Raw genomic sequence first — 20,925 nt, 5'->3', positions numbered from 1 at the left:
AATAACAGAGAGAGGATAAGAAAAAGACACTACTTGATGGTCCTGGTAAAGTTATTAAAGGATTCAAGTCCCCTCTCTCTGGAGGTGCAGACACCCTTTCCTTCAGTACAGGGGACAGCTCAGAATATATGATGTGTTCTGTGAGCAGGAAGGGAAGAAAAGCACTCACCATCATGTTACACCACCACCATTGTGTACCCCAAACCAGCAAGCTCTTTTCCAGTGAACTGTGAAATAGACTCGCCTCACCTGCTTGAACAGATGCTGAGGAGTGTGACCATGCCAGAATTGTGCCACTGGCCATGGCACAGGGGTATGCCAACAAACACATTTCTCTAGGTCCAGCTCCAAGGATGGGAGCTACGATGGGAGAGAGTCAGGATGCACAGAGCAAACGATGCCTCACCTACCACTCAAATGCAGAGGATTAGAGAAAAGCACAAGCTCTGAAACTGATAAAAGATATCTATTTGCTAGATGATATAATAAATCCGCTAGCCTGCTTTCCAAGATAGTTAAAACCGGAAGGACTGTTGATAGAATAGTCTGCGGGATTGGGGGGAGATTGTGGAAAGTTATTTGAATCACTTTGCTTTCATGAAGCTCTGGGCTGCTTCCCACACTTGAGTGAGAGAATTACCCAGATGAAGGTAGAAATGACTGTTTTCTCACTTGAGAAATAAGGGGGTGTCAGAATGGACCAAGGAAATGTATAAAGACTATTAGGTGGGAAAACATACTGGTTTAATTGTCTGAGGGCCAAGATTCAAATCCTACTTTCGGCATTAGGGTGGTTATTGAACCTTTCTGAGTCTGTAAAATGGAGATACTTATAACACTGCCTTTATAAGAACATTAGAGGTCTATGTGAAATGATATGGGTTAATATGCTTTCTGGAGAATTATACGAAATGTCATGATGAAGTGCACCCCTTAGTCATAAAACAAGAATGCAAGTTGCTCCTGAAGACATTAACCTCAGTTCTGCCATTTAATGTTTAGGCAAATTAGTCAAATTACTTATAAATTCCTTGGGTTCTCCTTCATATTTCTCAGATATAATATTTTTTTTATATCAAACTAGACCCTACCTGTTAATTCCTTTAAACTGTTGAGAAAACTTTCCACCTACTGTGTGTAAGACTCTATGCCAAATGCTGGGAACTTTTGTAAATTACTTTAAAATTGTCCATTTTCCATCAAAACATTTAGTTTTTTGTATCTCATGGAGAAAACCATGTATATTTAAAGGCTGCGGCAAGTTTTATTTCATTTTTTTAAAACAAATCATTGAAACATAATTTTCAAAAGAAAAACAGAAAACAAGATTTTGTTACAATCTTATTACTTTGATCAAGATTTTAAAAAAGTGTTTTTTAAGATTACCGCTACCAAGCGTTTTGTACTTTGGGGACCTAATTTATAAATGCATTATTTATTTGGTTTCTGCACTTGCTTATACGTATAAATAGAATCAATACAGAATTTACTTATTGCAAGCTTTGTAGGTTCCAACAAGACTTAATTCCTATATGGATTTTTCTTCATTGCTAGATGTATTTTCATTTTCAAAAGGTTTACCACACAAAACAAAGAGACTATATAATACTTACATGGGGCAATATTATTTTTCAATTTTAAAGAAACTGCTTCCATTTTCCTTTTATTTCAAGTTTTCTGACAGCTAAGAATTTTCCTGTTCAGTTGAAAGTTGCACCTCAGTTTAAGACCAACTGAAATCATCCACCCACTCCCCACCAGTGTTCACGATCTGGGGGAGAATGACAAACCTTTGATCTCAGAATCACTGGCCAAATTTGAATCCTCAACAGATTCTCCTAAGGAAACGTTGCGACACCGTTGCCTATTTGTTCCCATTTCATTTCCAGGAACAATTAGATTTTTTTATATGAGGGAAAAGCATTTTGTGAGACAATGCATAGAAACTCATAGAAGGATGCATGGCTAGTAAGCATGCAATAAATATTAGCTATTGTCGTCGTTAATTGAGACTAACCCTCTCAGATATTCCAACGCCATGATTGATTCTCTCGCTGGTAATTGATTACATCATACTTTTAAACACATGTTTTGAAGCCTGGGTGTATTAGTTATCAAGTTTGTAATGCATTGCTGTTTTTCTCCCTCAAAGTGTTTAGAAAATTCCTGCATTGCATCATGACCAACAGCACTTTGTGTGCATATTACAAGGAAGTAAATGGCACACAGAGGTGTGTCCTACAGAGGTCTTTTCGCTGTGGCTTTTCTGAAGGCATAGAAAGGAAGGGCAGGGATGAAGGAAACAGCCTTGGTACTTGACTAGCTCAAACAAAGCTTGTGGACCTAGAATCAAAGCCCTTTTAAATCTTCAAATCTTCTACATATCACCCTCAGTGCAGTGGCTTTTCTCCTAGAACTTTATACTAAATAGGCTTTCCCACACCTAGTGAGACTATTCTTCTTAACTATGGTTTCTCAATCACTACTAACATTTTGATCTGGATAATTCTTTGTTGTAGGGGATCTGTTCTGTGCATTGTAAGATGCTTAGTGGTATACCTGGCCTCTACCTACTAGCCACCCGTAGCACCTCCCTGTGCCTCCAGGTTGTGAAAACCAAAAATGTCTCCATAAACTGCCAAATGTTCTACGAAGGGCAAAGTCACCCTCAGTTGAAAACCGCTGCACCTGGATTGGGACTTGAGCACATTCCACCCATCAGTGTTTCTGCTTATGACTCTGATTCACATTATATTTCGTTAGAACAACAAACCATTACTGAGTTTACTTAAATCGATAAGCCATTTTCATTCCCAAATCACTCTCTTATCTGGCCCTTCTTTAATTCAGGCATTCATTTATTATTCTTCACTTTAAAAAATTACCAAAAGCCAGCACTGTGCGAGCCGTCTTCGTTCCAACCCTTACGAATCTTGCCTGCCCTCACAGCAGCGTGCCCTCACTGTTCCCTCCGCCTTTCCCCAGCCCCCATCTAGTTCCTAGAATGATGTCTCCATCCCAGTGGACCGAATGACCTCACTAAAACCCAAATCTGATCTCACTTCTAGTCTTTTCAAAATCCTCCACTAGTTCCCTTCAAAGTGCAAACATTTTGACGTCCAAACACTTAAGCCTATGATCTGGTAAACCTGACAACATGACGTTCTTTATACACACTGAACACTAGTCCTCAAATGTTCATGATCTAAATGTCCATGCTTTAGCCTGTCTACCCACAATGCTCTTTAACTTAATAATGACTTGAATGAATTCTGATTGCTCCTTCAATGGTCCACTCTGCTGTCCTTTATTCTGGAAAGTGTCCTTTACTCCCTGGGCAGCATCGGAGAGTTTCCCCATTCCATTCACCAGAGAGAACTTATGAGAGCTCTTGTCACAGACTATTTAATTTGTTTACATTTCTCTCTCTCTGCTGGAATGTGAGTTTTGCAAAGATACAGGTCAAATCGGCTTACCTTGGTAGACTCATTATCAAACAGGACGTGGTTCAAAGTTAGTGTACAAAATAAAAATTAATTGAATTAAAAAAAAGAAACTGTGAAATCCACTCAAATTAGTTTCCTCCTATTGTATTACTCTGCTTATTTCTTTCATATCACTTACCATCATGGTAACTTACATCCTCATTTTTATTTATCTGCTTATTCACTCATTTATTGTCTACTTTCACCCTTCACCACCACTAGGATGCAAGTTAATACCAAGGCAAAGAACATTTTCTATCTTGTTGGATGCTGTGTACCACCTACAATGGTGCTGGGAAGATAGTAATAACCTAAAATTTATTTATTTATTTACTGAATGAGTAAATATAGAAGGTAGAATGAAAAGCAGTAGCTGATTAAGGAAACCAAGAATGAGTGTTCGCAGACGCAAGAAGAGAAGTGAGAGAATGTATTCAAATAAGAAATACCATATTTTACTAATGTGTCATATTTTACTTGAAAAATAGATACACACATTTTGAGAAAGCACACAACAATGACAATAAACCTGAACTTAGACAAAAATAAAAAGGGCTTCCAGTTTTTTTCTGCTACTTATAGGAAACAGACTTGGCAGCTGCTGTTACAAATGAAAAGAAAAATTGTCATGTACAAGGTTCATGTTCTCATGATTGATGGACATTTCCTTTTGAAAATATGCCTATTTATAATCACAAATAAAATTCCTGTTGTCTCATGAACAACAGACCATGAGTCTTATGGATTTGCCTCTAAGAGTTAAATAACCGCCTAATTCCACTTGACAGTAAGGATAAAGCTACTGTTCTACTGTGATAGATAATCCTCTGCGTGGGGTGTGGAACTGGGGGAGCAACAAGCAGGCAGGAGAGAGGGGACATCCATCTTGCTAAGCAATTTATGAATTGAACCCTAAATCCTTAATGTACTAGATGGTGAGTCAGTGTGCTAATGCATACTTGATTGAATTTGGTTTAAAATGCTAAGTTAAAGTGTGCAGGTGTCTTGAGCAGGTGCACAGTATTCTGCTAATAAACAGAAGACATTAAACCTGAGGCAAGGCTTATTTTGCTGCATTATAGAAATTTCACAGACCTATAGAAAGTACATGAAATATTGCTTTAGGGAGGGCTATTCATTCAGTATCTCTTCAAACCCTGTAAATCAAGAAAACAATGTGCTAGTTCAGATTTGTGCTATGAGGTTTTTCTTTCTTAAACATTTAAAATGAAATATAATGATAATTCCCCCTCTATTAGAGTATCATTGTATTTACATAAGTGGGTCTGAAAAATGCTGTACTTGAAATCTCAAAAAATATGTGTATGTATGGAAATCATATCATGCTGTATTTTTTCTGAAACACTTATGAGCACAGTTGGAGTCCCAGTGTCATAATGAAAAATTGCTGTTAATTTTCAGTTTATGGATGTGAAGAGCTGGAAGCTCAGACTGCACTGGGAATTAGCTTGTGCAAACTACAGAGATCCATTATTTAGGGTGCGGTAAGATTTGAAGTAGCCTTGCTATTCTAGAAAGAGGACCAACTGGCAAAGGAATGTTTTACTTTGGGAGTGGCAGCTTTCTATGGGAAATAATTCCATATGAGAGATGCATGTGAAGAAATCTGGCATATTTTCTATCTTGCCCCAAACAGGTTTGAATAAGATGTCATTCAATAACTTTCACACAGACTGTTTTAGTTTGGACATCTACCCTTATGGTGTTTATTAAAATATCACTGTAGGAGCAATAGCAAGTTTCATTATTTACTGTCCATCATAGAGCTAATTCACTGCTACAGATTAGGCGCTAGAACTTAAATAGCAATACCATTTATTATTATAGACTAACTTCTTTAGTTCCTACAGTTCGTGTCATAATATATTGTATATAAACCAGAACATGATCGAATATGTTTTATGTGGTCTATGTTAGAAATTAATATACTGTGTTTATCTAATATATTTTTTGGTGTTAGATTTTATGAGAGGGAGAATTATCAATTCACAGCATAGAAGTGATTTTCCTGTTCACTGATAAAAATATCCTCTTTGCTCTTGGGTGTGCCTATGTGCCTTAACTATATTGGAAAAGTTATTCAGTTGCAATCTAAACAAGGTTTATTAAGTGAGTTTTATAATGCCCCCTCTTTTGTACCTTTAAGACTGAAACAAAATTTTGCTCTATTCTTTTCTTTTTAAAAAAGATTTTATTTTTTGAGGTGGTGAGAGAGAGAGCACAAGGGGGAGGAGGGGTAGAGGTAGAGGGAGAAGCAGGGCTTGATCCCAAGACCACAAGATCATGACCTGAGGCAAAGGCAGACGCTTAACCGACTGAGTCACCCAGGCACCCCCTATTCTTTTCTTATCCCCCCTGACATAACTCTTAAAGGAAGAAACAACCCAATGTTCGTTCACTAAATCAAGGACTATGTTCCACATTTCCCAATGAAACAAAATGGATGTCAAATTCTGAACTTTGGTAAATATTATTAAACATTTCAAATTTTATCACACATTAAAACCATCCCATCTAAACATTGTCATATTAATAATTTTTTCCAGCTTTACTGAGATATTATTGTCATAAATGTCAACTTAAGGTTTGCAATATAGTGATTTTGCATACATGGATATACTGCAAAATGATCACCACAATAAAGTCAGCTAATATCTCTATCCCCTCATACAACCACCTTTTTCTTTTTTTGTGGCAATAGCATTTAAGAACTACTCTCTTAACTTTCAAATATATAGTACAATGTTTTAGTTACTATACTTTACATTACATTCCCAGAACTTCTTCATCTTATAGCTGGAAGTTTGTACCCTTTGACCAACATCTTCCATTTCCCCACCCTCCTGCCCCTGGCAACTGCCCCTCTATTTCTATGAGTTCAACGTATTTAGATTCCATATATAGGTGAGAATATACAGTATTTGTCTTTCTCTGTCTGACTTATTTCACCCAGTATAATGCCCTCATTCTTTTGCATGTGAATATCCAGTTTTCCCAGCATAATTTATTGAAGAGGCTGTCCTTGGGTGTTCTTGGATCCCTTGTCAAATATCAGTTGTATATGCATAGATTTTTTTTTTTTCTGGACTGTCAGTTCTTTTCCATTGGTCTATGTTTGTTTTTATGCCAACACCATACTGTTTTGATTACTATCACATTTCAATAAAGTTTGAAATCAGGAATTATGATGGCTCCCATTTTATTCTTCTTTCTCAGGATTACTTTGGCTATTCAGGGTCTTTTGTGGTTCCATACAAATTTTAAGATTGTTTTTTCAATTTCTCCAAAAATGACTTGAAATTTTGATAGGGCTTGTACTGAATTTATAGGTGGCCTTGGGTAGTATGGACGTTTAAACAATATTTGTCTAATCCATGAACACAGGATATCTTTCAATTTATTTTTGTCTTCCTCGATTTCTTTTATCAATGTCTTGTAATTTTCAGTGTATACATCTTTCACCCCTCTTGTTAAATTTATTCCTAAGTAATTTTATTATTTTTGATGTTATTGTAAGTAGAATTTTTTTTTATTTTAAATATTTTTATTTTGGGGACACCTGGGTAGCTCAGTTGGTTAAGCATCTGCCTTTGGTTCAGGTCATGATCCCAGGATCCTGGGTTCAAGCCCCACATCAGGCTCCTTGCTTAGCAGGGAACCTGCTTCTCCCTTTACCTGCCACCCCCCCTGCTTGTGCTCTCTTTCTCTCTGACAAATAAATAAAATATTTTTAAAAATAAATAAATATTTTTTTAATTTTTATTTATTTGAGAGAGAGAGCACGAGTATGAGTGGTGGGGAGGAGCAGAGGGAGAGGGAGAAGCAGATGCTCCACTGAGCAGGGAGCCTGATGTGGGTCTCAATACCAGGACCCTGGGATCATGACCTGAGCCAAAGACAGATGCTTAACAGACTGAGCCACCCAGGCTCCCTTTGTTTTCTATTTCTCTTTCTGATAGTTCATTTTTGATGTATAGAAATGCAACTAATTTTTGTATTTTGATTTTATATCCTGCAACTTCATTGAATTTGTTGATCAATTCAAATAGTTCTTTAATGGAATTTTTTTAGGATTTGTGTACATAAAATCATATCATGTAGAGAGACAATTTTACTTTTTTTTATTTGGATGCTTTTTTTTTTTTCTTGTCTAATTGCTCTGGCTAGGACTTCCAGTACTATGTTGAATAGGAGTGGTGAGATTACACATCCTTGCCTTCTTCTTGATCTTAGAGGAAAAGGTTTAAACCTTTCATCATTGAGTATGATGTTAGCTGTGGGTTTGTCATATATATCTACTTTACTATATCTAGGTACGTTCCTTAGCCAATTATTGAGAGTTTTTATCATTAATGGATGTTAAATTTTGCCAAATGCTTTTCTTGCCCCTATTGAGATGATCATGACATTTTAACCTTTTATTCTATTAATGTGGTGTATCACATTTATTGATTTACATATGTTGAACCATTCTTGCATCCCAGAGATTAATTCCACTGAGCATGGTTTATGATCCTTTTAATGTGCTTTTGAATTCTGTTTTGTGCTGTTGAATACCAATTTTTTGACAACTTTTACATCAATATTCATCAGGAATATTGGCCTATAGTTTTCTTTTTTCTGGTGTCTTTCTCTGGCTTTGGTATCAGAGTAAAGCTGGTCTTGTAAAATAAATTTGAGAGTATATCATCCTCTCCAATTTTTTGGAAGAGTTTGAGAAGCCTTGGAATTTATTCTTTAAATGTTTTGTAGAATTCACTGGTGAAACCATCTGGTCCTGGGTTTACTTTGTTGGGAGATTTTTGATTATTGATTCAATCTCCTAAATCATTATTGATCTGTTCAAATTTTCTATTTCTTTATGACTCACTATTGGTGGGTTGTTGTTTTTAGAAATTTATCCATTTCTCCTAGGATATCTAATTTTATCATTATTCGTAAGTCTCTTATCTTTTGTATTATGTGGAGTCAGTTATAAACTCTCCTTTTTCACTTCTGATTTTATTTATTTGTGTCCTTTGTCTTTTTTCTTGGTAAGTCAAGCTAAAAGTTTGTCAGTTTTATTTATCTTTTCAAAAAACAACTCTTAGCTTTGTTGATCTTTTCTACTGTTTTCCTATTTTCTATTTCTTTCTGCTTTGATCTTTGTTATCTTTTTCTTTTTCATTTTTGTTTTTCTAGTTTCTTGGTGTAAATTTAGGTTGTTTGTTTGAGATCTTTCTTTTTTCCTTAATGTAGGCATTTATCACTAAAAACATCCCTCTTAGAACTGCCTGTGCTGCATCCCATATATTTTGGTATGTTATGTTTCCATTTTCATTTGTCTTAAGATTTTTAAAATATTTTCTTTTGATTTCTTCTTTGACTCATTGGTTGTTCAGGAGTATGTTGTTTAATTTCCACATACTTGTGAATTTTCAGTTTAACTCCTATTATTGCTTTCTAGTTTTATATCACTGTGGTTGGAAAAGACACTTGGCATGCTTTTAATCTTCTCACATTTGCTAAGACTTATTTTGTGACCTAACATATGACCTATCCTAGATAATGTTACATATTATAGAATTGGAATATTCTTAATTTCACCTTACACTTAACTTTAGTAGTATGTTTTATATTTTCATATTATTAACTATTGTCTTTTTATTTCTGCTTGAAGAACTCCTTTTGGCATTGCTGGTAATGCAGGTATAGTGGGTTTGAACCTCCACTTTTGTTTGCTTTTGAAAGTCTTTATTTCTCTTTCATATTTGAAGGACAGCTTTGATAGGTAAAGTATTCTTGGTTGGCTTTTGTTCTATTTCAGCATTTTGAGTATATAATTCTACTTTGTCCTATACTACAAGATTTCTGAGAAATCCTCTGATGGCCTATTCAGGTTCTTATACGTAAAGATTCTTTTTTCTCTTACTGCTTTTAAAATTCTTTCTTTGTCTTCGATTTTGGAAAGTTTTATTTTAATATGTCTTGGATAAGATTGTTTTGGGTTGAAATTTTGGGATAACTTATTACCTTAATGAACCTGAGTGTCCAGATCTCTCCCCAGACATGGGAACTTTTCAGACATTAGTTCATTAAATAAGCTTTCTGTCCCTTTTTCCCTTTCTTCTTCTAGGACTCTAGTAACACATAGATTGTTTCTCCTAATGGTATCACATCTTTCACATAGGTCTCTTTACTTGTTTTCATTGTTTTTTCTTTTCAGTCCTCTGAATGTATGATTGCAAAGATCTGTATTCTAGTTCACTAATTCTTTCCTTTGCTTAGTTGAGTCTTCTCTTGAAGCTCTCTATTGAACTCTTCAGTCATTATATTCTTCAAATCTAGAATTTTTATTTGGATTTTCTTTTTAAATGGTTTCTATTTTTTTGTTAAACTTCTCATTTTGCTCATACATTGTTTTCCTAATTCCATTTAATCATCTGTGTTTTCTTTTAGTTCACTGAATTTCTTTAAGAGTATCATTCAGCTAATGTCTTCCATGCTATTCCTTATGTTCGACAAATAAGTGAAACCATATGATAATTGACTCTCTGCTTGACTTATTTCACTTAGCATAATCTCCTCCAGTCAAGGGGTGGGGGGAATCAGAGGGAGAGATGAACCATGAGAAACTATGGACTCTGAGCAACAAACTGAGGGTTTTAGAAGGGAGGGAGTGGGGGGATGGGTTAGCCCGGTGATGGGTATTAAGGAGGGCACGTACTGCATGGAGTACTGGGTGTTATCCAAAAACAATGAATCGTGGATCAATCCATCAAAAACTAATGATGTATTGTATGGTGATTAACATAATCAAATCAAATCAAATCAAATCAAAACAAAACAAAAAAAAGAGTATCATTCTGAATTCTCTGTCAGATAGTTCATGGATCTCCATTCTGTTAGGTCATTGAAGGTTTATTAGCTTCTTTGGTGGTGTCACGTTTCCTTCATTATTTGTAATTATTAAGATCTTGTGTTTGTGTCTTCACATTTGAGAAAGTAGGCACCTCTTCCAGTCTTTACAGAGACAGCAATTGCCATAGTAATATTGCTCATTGGAAGAGAGTAGAAACTACTTTCTTCTTTCAACCTGTAAACATTCTTGCTGAAACCCAGGGAAGCTCTTGTTCTTAACTTGCACAGGGGCTTCTTTATCTTTCTACACTGGACTACTTCCATGTAGCTTTGTATGCATATTGATTTGACCAGGAAATCTATTAGTAATACAAGTACTTGACACATAAGTGGATATTTGGGGATGTCTCAGGAAGGTAATTTTAATTGTAATAAGAATGACATTGTCTTAATCCATAAACATTAAGATTTTCTGGTAAAAAGGGGAATTAGCTTTAGAAACCAAACTCACCCTTTTTGGGTTATTACAAATCATAAATGGGCTTTGAAATTTTGTTTTTTAATCACTTATGCCAAAATAGGAGTTTTTACAACTTTTCCCCCAAATTTCTGAATAACTTTCTTTACCTCACTGAATAAATGTAGATTTGATTGGGAATAGCTGATTGCCAAACTCCTGTCTTATTCTTAAGGATGGGGCATTATTTGGGGAAATCATTTCTCAACATGACCATCTTGTGTCTGGCAATTGGGGGGCAAGCTATTTCTTTCATCTAATGTGGTCTCTTGTGGTACATCTTAGAACTATTGTTTTTCTGGTTCTCTGGAGATGGAGAAGGGGAGAGAAGGCACTTTGTATCAAAGATCTTGATCTTGATGGATTTGGAATTTGTTAAACATGTCAGAAAGTGCTAAGGGTAGAATTTTGTGCATGTTGTGTCTTCTTTTTAGTTTCTTTGGTGCTTTCATTTATCAGTACTTTTTAGGTATTTAAAGTAGGATTCGCTTAGAGTAATTTTGCACTGAATGAATTACTGTCCTGTTGAAAGTCTGCTCATCCTACCTCTGTTTATTTTTTCCCAATAGAAAACCATCCAGTAGACTAGTAACTTTTTTTGCTTACTTTTCACTCTGTGCTTTTCGGGACTAAACTTGCTATAAGATACGTAACTCAAAGGTCTTTGTTCATCAGTTTTTCATCTTTTTGTTGGTAGTCCTATAACAGGTGATCTAGAGTCACTCAAGTTCAGAATCACTTGAAGATGCTTAAATGCAATATTTGACCAGTTATCATTTGAGAAATATGGCACCATTTTTTTAAACATTAGTTTATAGTGAAGTTCAGTATCCAAAACCAGAATTAGTGGTCTTCACTAAGGAATCAGCTGTATATAAAACTCTTCAGTGTTTACATCCCATATATAACCTCACTTTTGAACATGGTCATTCTCAGATGCACATAATTTGTAATCAACTGTACCTATCTTAGTGGTATTCTTAATGTAGTAGTTCCTAAACTCCAGTGTGCATCAGAATCACCTGGAGAACTTATTAAATACAGATTGCAGGGACCCACCTAAGAGTTTCTGTTTCAGTAGGTGGGGTGATGAGCTGGTATTTCTAACAAGTTTCCAGATGATGCTGATGTTGTTTCCAGTCGGAGACTGCACTCTGAGAGCTACTCTTCAGCACTACTCCAATAGAAAGCCTTAAAGTGATTTGAAGGGTTAATGCAACCACCAAAGTGTTTCCTCTGGAAAGAATTCCTTGATTATTCGGAGATAATATTCAGTCTTCTTTCCCATTAGTTCCAGAGCTAGCACTTAAACAAGGCTTTGCAATTTTTTCTTTGCTTGTCTATTTCCCTAACTTGACTTATATTCCTTGAGGACAAGAACTATTTTTTGTTCACCAGAATATTCTCAAGATACATTGAATTTCAACAGAGCATAATGTGTAACGGGTTTATGGGTATATTAAAGGAATATAAAATGAGGGCAGATTTTTCTCTTACACTTTGCTTAGACAACATTTCACCATTTGGTATTGTCGTTTGAATGTTAGAATGATCTTAGAAAGTATGATATGGAGCCAGAAAAGTAAAAGGAAAAATGCTAAATCCAATCTGATGTCACTTAATATCTTAAAAGAGCCAAAGAAATTAAAAAAAAAAAAAACCTGCAGTATAAAGGAAGTTAGTTAATTTCAGGGTGGATTGCCAGCTTTTCTAAATAAAAAGAATTTAGCGAAGTGCAACTTTACTATAGACCCAATGCCAGAGACCTCTTCATTTGCAGCTCAGTTTGTCTTTCTGATCTTGAGGATAATATCCTCAGAAATCTGCATCCCCAGTTCTCACATTGGCCACAATCTCTGGTTGAAAAACAACAAGACTAACTGAGAAGGCAACTTTAAGAGTTTGTCTGGAAAAGGAACTCCAAATTATTTGGAATGACACAATTGGTTTCCTGAGTGAATATTTTTTAACTCTGGAATAAAGGTAGAATTAAGTGGAGAAATGAGGAACCAAGTCAAACTCATAAACTCAATATTTTGTGATTAGGAGTGATCTATGTATTTTTGATAACTTAAGAACTTGTAATACTTAAGAGAATTTAGCCTAACAGATTTAATTCTAAACATGTGATTGAGTGATGGTGTCTGGTTGCCATTTTTATTTGAAAGTTATGAGAATCTATAAGTTAAAGAGTACCGGAACATTTAAGATAACTTCAGACTCACCATATCCATAAATTTAATGTATTAGTTCTACAAGCATTACTTAACTACTCAGGTAAATTTTATTTGTTAATCAAAAAATGTGAAATACTTAACAAGGAAATTAAAAAATTGAATTTATTAAGGCAGCTCAAAATGTCTAAGTAAAATGAATTACTCAAGTTAAAAAGCCCTCTTAACAGTGATTGTTAAAATACAGTAACATGATATAGTTTACATCCTATCTAAAACCTCACTTTGGAACATGGTCATTTTTCAAAATTTGAGATCAGCCTTAACTACCTTAGTGTTAATTCTAATGCAGTAGCTCTTAAATTTTATTATATAATTTGAATTTAACAGGTCAAGGAAGAACTAGGCTTATGAGCTTATACTTTTAATAAATTTAATATTAATTTTAAAAATTGAAATAATTAGTGAAAAATGTTTTTGTTGTAAGGGCTACCTGGTAAGAACAGCAAACAACTTATACTTCTAGAAGGACAGTTACTCATAGTGTACATGTGTAGCATAAAGTGCCTCTAATACAGGAATTGGCGGGGTCCATTGAAGAAAGGTTTGGGAACATTTCTAACTTTTGGCCATTGGATGACTGATCTAAAGAAGAGTCAGAGTTAATTGTAATAATGCAATATTGACCCAGAACACACAGACATCAAGTTCACTTTGGTCCTTGCCGACCAGAAGCTGGACTAAGTTATGTCTGTTGCAGAGGCTTGGGTAACTTTCCCACGTTTCTGCCATTTCTTTAATTCTTTGCCTAATTTTTTTTTTTTTTAATTGATGTACTCACTGGAGAGCAAGTCACTAAACACCATGTACTCATTCTTTAAAAGACAGCTGTAATTACATAATAAACTTTTCAAGTACATGCCAAGTGTCTACTTCATAAAATCTAGACCAATATGCCTCATTTTCAGGATCTTTTATAGCCCAACTCAACCACATATATGCTTTCTTGATTCCATCCACCAAATATCAGCAAAAGACTCATGTGAACTTTCTAACTTTTCCACGGGCACATTTATTTATTCCCTCGTCTGTGTTTTTGCTTCTATTGCTCTTCTATCTTAGAATTCCCTGACACATTAGATATGTCTATTGTAATTTCACTGAATTCCCATGTCCTCTATGAAAACTTCCCTGATTCCCTGGCTTTCACTGAACTCCTCCTTTTCTCTGACATTCTAGGACATTTATCTCTATGCCATGCATTTTCACACTAATGTGCATTTTGTAAATATTTTACCACCACTGTATAGGCTGCAGTGGTATAATATTTACCAAGGATGTTTATTAATCCCTGAAATACCTTTTCACCTCCATCCCAAATAATACACACACACACACATACTCTCTCTCTCTCTCGTAAACTAGACCTTGGACTCCAGCACCATAGAGAAGTGAGACACAGGCAAATGCAAAGGAAGACAAATGAAATTAACTGTCATCTTTCTAGGACACAAAGCCCAAATTGTTGTATAAGCCATGGATTTGGAGAAAAAAGAATGTTCATAACCCGTTTTATTTTTACTATGGCATAGAGAGGAAAAATACAAAACTAAACTCTAATACTCTCTGGTCTTGGTGGGGAGAGGAAAAAGAGAGAGGAGAAGAGAAGAAAAGGCTAGGAAGCATGAAAGAAGCTGAAAGGCCATATCTGGGGTTTTAGTACCATGACCAAGGGGTAGAGTGTGGGTACCAGTGAGTGGAGGCTTACAGAGAGCAATCATGTCACCAGAATCCAGATGGGAAATGGCCATACCTGAGGATCATACCAACCTATGATCTCTTTGTTCTCTACTCCACAATGCTGGGTTAAAAAAAAATTGCTACATATTGTAAAGTAATCTTAAAGAGAAGAGCTGTAAAATATCATAAAGAGATTCTAACACTTAGTGAGGAAGGATTTATATAAGAGGAAAAATCCTTCAGTGATTTAAATAAGAAATTCTAGAATTGACTGCATTAAGTTTCCAGGAGGAAGACACAAATTAGATTGAGTTATAGAAAGTACACAGATTACATATGATTGCACACCTGAGATAATGGATTGAAAATCAATTTCTCTCAACAATAATATCTTGAAGTAGCCCATTGTATAATGGCAAGTGCCCCACTAACTTTGTTCACTAAGTGTTGTCCAGATAATTCTGAGAGTTTCCTAGGGTTTGGCTACACACTTGTTGGGGGCAGTCTCTCCTTCTTCCCCTCCAGCTGTCTCATCAGGTAACTCTCTACAATTAATGACCCTCCTGGTGAGCATAGTTGTTTTATTGGTGATAGCAGCTGTGGGGAGGCGACACCATCTTTGCTGTCCCAGGTCCATTTAGGCCTGTCTCTAATTCATGATAACACTACTGAATTAACAGGACTTTATTGACGTTAGGGGGTGGTGGAAAAAAAAATAAGAGTTCACAGCATCACAGGTCTTTGGCTTCATCACCTTGTCATTCTCTTGCCTCTACCCTCACTCTGTTGCTTATAAAATGGTTTCTCCCTTGTCACAAGATGGCTACTAGTAGAGTTCAGAGGTATGTGCTTTTTGGTTCACATTCGAGGAGAGAGATACCTTCTTTTTCTCTAACCACCAAACAGGAGTCCAGTGCAACTCTCAGATTAGAGCAATTCAGATCATATGCCCTTCCCTGAACCAAACCCTATCACTAGGAGGATACTGTGACTGATTGGGTTAGGCCTGGCTTACAAGCTCATTCCTGAATCAGTAACCTTTTTTTTTAAAAAAGATTTTATTTATTTATTAAAGAGAGAGAGAGCATGAGCAGGGGGAAGGAGGCAGAGGGAGAGGGAGAAGCAGACTCCCCGCTGAGCAGGGAGCCCAATGTGGGGCTTGATCCCAGGACCCCAGATCATGACCTGAGCCGAAGACAGACGCTTAACCAACTGAGCCACCCAGGCGCCCCCTGAATCAGTAACTGAGAAGGTAAGGAAGGCTGCCCTAATAGCCCAGGCCAGTCAGGACTCACACAGAGAGCTGAAGGAAGATCAGATCCATTTCATCTAAAAGGCTGTTGTACATGGAGACAGAATGAAATGGAAGGCAGCAGCAATTGCCCCCAACTTGTCCTGGAATCTTTTTTTTTTTTTTTTTTTTGAGCTTTTATATTTGAGTTTATTCTTCATTTAACTTTTAAAACACTACTATAGTTGAATATTAAAACAAAAACAATAGCAAGTAGTGAGCTATGATTATAGTGCTTCACTCATTCACTACTGCATATAAAATGCCAGTAGTGTTATCCACTGGCCCCATTAAGAGGTCTGACACTGAACACCACCCCTAAATTCGATGATTAGGCGACCCTTCTCACATGGTCTACGATAAATTGGCATGCCTTCATTTAGCACACACTTGATATCTACATGCTTGACAATTTGACTTGGGTGAGAGGTGATGATGATGGTTCAGTTGTCAAGAGTAGATATTGGCTTTTGAAAGCCGCACAGTGTTTCAACCAGCTGTATGTCCATACACATGAAAAGGTCTTCTTGCCGAGTAAAAACAGCGTGGTCCTTCAGATCTAAAACAATGATAACATCTCCTGGTTCCAGTCCTGGTTCTTGGTCTCCTTCACCATGGAATGTTATCTTCTGGCCATCCTTCATGCCTTTGTCAATATGAACTTCTAGAATCTTCTTCTCTCGAACTATCTTCCTCCCATTGCAGCTTTTACATCCATCTTTGGGACTGATCCATTCCCCATGGCCCTGGCACTCCATGCACACAGATTGAATTTGCTGAACCATTCCAGGTCCTATCTGATCAATTCTTATTTGCATTCCAGTACCTCGGCAATTGAGACAACATTTGACTGCTCCTTTCTTACCACCTCGGCCTTCACATTTATCGCAAATCACATTCTTTTGCAGAGCTAGTTTTCATGTTGCACCGTTATATAAATCTTCTAAGGTTACTGAGAGCTGATGCACAACATTTTTACCTATCCTTTCTCTCTGCATTCTTCCTCCTCCTCCAAAAAACATATCAAAGATGTCCATGGGGGAGCCAAAACCACCACCAGCTCCACCTTCTTTAATTGCCTGTTCTCCTCCTTTGTCATATAATTCCCTTTTCTTTGCCTCAGAGAGTACTTCCTAAGCTTGAGAAATCTGTTTAAACTTCTCTCCTTCATTTGGATTCTTATCAGGGTGGTACTTCAAGGCCCGTTTCCTGTAGGCCTTTTTCAATTCCTCTTGGGTGGCATTGGGTTTGACCCCCAAAACATCATAGTAAGTGGTTTCTTTCACCATTTTCTACAGCCGGTGAGAGGGCGGAGGCCGGTGTGGGGGAGCGGGAAGGAGCGCGTTGCTGGGCGCAGCTCGGGCAGCCACCACTCCTCCGCGTCTCACCGAGCGTTCTGGAAAGTTCCCTTGTCCTGGAATCTTATAGTGGACTATGGCCCTGCCTGGCTCCCTGCCACCTCTAGCCCAGTCTTCACATAACAAAGACAGTCAGTTCACACTGTCACCGCCAAACCCATAGCAGTTTCTTCTATCTGTAGAGTTCAGGCTAAGCTGTATTGCTGACTACCTGTCTCAGAGAAAAGGAAGATTTTTTAAAATCTCATTATCAGGTCAAGGTTTCCAAATTCTCCTGTGAATTTACATGTGTTATTGGAGATACCTGTTTCTTTTGCAGGACATTTTACACCCTCTGACATATTAGCCCTGCTATGCAGAATATGCATAAGCACAGAAAATACTGCTGTGCTATTAAATTGTGGTCAATTTATTACTTATAACAAGATTTAAGAAGTATGGAGAAGTCACACACTTACCTAGTTGTTTCATTTGTATCCAACTAGATTTTTAGTCTTCTTAAGAGCTAAGTCTTCATTTTACAGGGTGTTTTTTTTTTTTTTAATTTTATCATGACTGTAGCAATTTCACAAAGTTCAACCTAATATATGTCTTTGTACAAAACAGTAACCTTTGCAAAACGTCATGAGCTCTTTGAGGGCAGAAACTATGTGAAACTCACGTTTGTCTTTACAGGGCCCAACACAACATTTGGAACAGAATGAGACAATTAACATGTCTTTGAATAAACAAATTAATGAATAAATGAGTAAATCCCAAAAGTAGTTATTGATGACCTATCTAAAAAGCACAATAAATAAATTGATGTATTTGCTACATCAAATAGAGCATGCATATTTCTCTAGGAGCCTGTGAGGCAGCCTCATTCCTGCCACTGAGATATTATGAAATAAACTATGGTTTAGGCAATGCGCCATTAAATCCACTGCTCAGAAAACTTAAGGTAGTTTTTTGGCAGGTGTTTATGTATATATTAGTTGACTCTGGCACATTAAGCACAAATTTGTCTTTGAATATATATTGTTTCTTTATATTCAAAAATCACAAAGTGTTTCTCCTTTGAATGAATTATATGCATTTGTATCAATCATTTTATAACCAGGGGTTACAATTTATGTCACCTGGTAGGCCCAATCATTGCCTCCCTTCCTACCCCTTAACCACTTTTAATTACTTAATTCCTATTTCCAGAAAACAGTTGGCTTTTTTAAAATTAGAAATTAGAACTTGCTTTCTGCCAAACTAAAGGTATATTTGTGGCTCTTGTTTTTCTTTTACATATGCATCCTCTTCCAAACTAAAACACTAATCTAAAATTTTATAATAGCTTTAAAGTTATTCCCTCATGGGCCAGATTAGTCACGTTGAAATGAGTCATCTCATACATAGAATGGTGCACTATTAAACATATCTACATGAATAATTATTAGTAAACAAGTATTATATTCAAAATTTTAAAATAAAATATCATGTTTACATTTATAAAATGATTTGAAATTTATAAAGCTCTTATATTATTTCTTTCAAATCTTACAACACATCTATTAAGTAAAGTTGATATTATTGTCCAATTTATTAGAGGATACAAATCTAACTCATGTGACCTGCCATGACCTTGTTAATTCTTCAGGAGCACTTATTACTCTTAGTATTTTCAGGGTCTAGAATATTGTTTGGCATAGCATAAGTGGACAACTAATAAATATTTTCCAAAACGAATTATTGGATGTCACCCAGCTAGAATCAGAAGTTAAAGCCAAACCTGCTAAATTTAATGTATATTCTATTACATCAGACTGACTCTATCATTTTTGCCTTTTTGAACTTTAGGAGAGGTACATATCCAAAAAAATGTTCCTTAAAATTAACTGCCACTTCCAGCTCATTCACCATTTGAACACAGAGATGAAACATCGACACAGGATAAATTGAATTCAGTTCAAATCCAGGGTTGAGCATCTACGGAATAGCAGCAATATACTAAGGGCTGGAAAGATAAAGATGAGTGAGAGGCCTCTGTCCTCAAGAAAATTGTAAACCAATAAAGAAGGGAATAAATATAATTTAGTTGTTAAGTACTATAATCAAAGTGTGTTGAGGGAGATAAATTAAAAGTACAGCAGGTGGAACCACACTAAGAGTGTGAAATGAGTAACAATAGTGTAGTTATCAGTGTGGGCAAAATAATGTTGTAATAACAAAAAGCACTCAAGCCTCAGTGGTTTAAAACAGCAAACTCCGTTTCTTGTTTATATGATGTGACAAACACAGCTGTTCTGAATTCTTCACCTTGGTTTTCACTCCCAGATCCAAACTGATGGATCAGTCACCATCTTGAACATTATTGGTTGCCTAGGCAGAAAGAGGGAGAGAGCTCCAGAAGGTCTCACATCAGCCATTAACTGCCATTTCTGCTCATGCATCACTGGTCAGAAATAGTCACATGGGCATACCCATTGATGGAAGGGCCAGAAAGTGCAATCCTGACTTGTGCATGGAAGGTAGAGAACTCTCTAACCAACCATGCTAATGACTACTACAAAGAGTAAAATAGAAATCAAGATAGTCTAAGTAGTATTTAATACAGTGAAAGCACAGGTTCTAATCTTGCATGTGGCTCAATTAGTTAAATTAGAGATAACTTCTACAATATGCCTCTTACTTTAGCCTTTTAAAATATAACCTCTCACTTATATTAAAAATAAAAGAAATTCACAAGCTCTGTATGCATATAGATGCCTACATATGGGAATTGAAGAAACTAGGGATCCCTAATCAGGCAGTTCCCCTGCCAGAACCACTGTGTTTACAGTTCTCTTAGCTGAAAGTCCTTTTTACCCAATGCACTAAAGGACTCTGGTTGTTTTTCTGTTCCAAGGCAGCGATAAATAAACACTGTAGCCCAGTTATTATTTAGAGCTGCTGGTTTTTACAGCCTGGACGTTATAGTCGGTAATCAGGGAATCTCCAAGGAAATAAGGAGCCAAAGTTCGGAGGGCAATACCCTAGCTCCTGTAGCAGTAATAGAACTTATGCATGAGGCAGGGCTAGAATGATGGCACAGAGGGCAGAGCACGTGATCTCCATGATGCTGTTGAAGGGAAACACTTGATGCATTTTTGCTGATAATGATCAGAAGGAGAGGAGCCTGTGGAGTTTGTATAAGATGCAGACTCCCAAACTATAGGATCTGTATTCTAACCAATAATAAATGTCAGGTATTTTTATTGAATGGCATTCCTGTCCAACACACCATGGCTCTAACTGTGGTTGAAATCTCTTTGTTTTATTTTTTCAAAAGCTGATAAATTGCCTGGTTGTTGAAAATGTTCTGAAATACTAAAGAAATAAAAATTGAATCTAAAACCAGAAACAGAAACTCACACATAATAGATTTATTTATTATGAAGGTGATTAGATGTATATAAGTAAAAAAAGATTCTGTTGAATTCTTCCTCTTTCACCTAAAAATCTCTTCTAGACCACCAAGGAGATAACT

The 20,925-nt window shown here is 36.3% G+C and overlaps 1 pseudogene; it reads right to left on the bottom strand.

Annotated features, from left to right (window-relative positions):
• Positions 1 to 16,358: 16,358 nt before the first annotated feature.
• On the bottom strand, positions 16,359 to 17,373 carry LOC116643271 (annotated as a pseudogene).
• Positions 17,374 to 20,925: the final 3,552 nt, after the last annotated feature.

Source organism: Phoca vitulina, unplaced genomic scaffold (assembly GCF_004348235.1).
Source record: "Phoca vitulina isolate PV1807 unplaced genomic scaffold, GSC_HSeal_1.0 scaffold25, whole genome shotgun sequence".
Lineage (NCBI taxonomy): Eukaryota > Metazoa > Chordata > Mammalia > Carnivora > Phocidae > Phoca > Phoca vitulina.
Note: the sequence above shows the minus strand (reverse complement) of the source record. Positions and strands in the feature narration are given on the sequence as shown.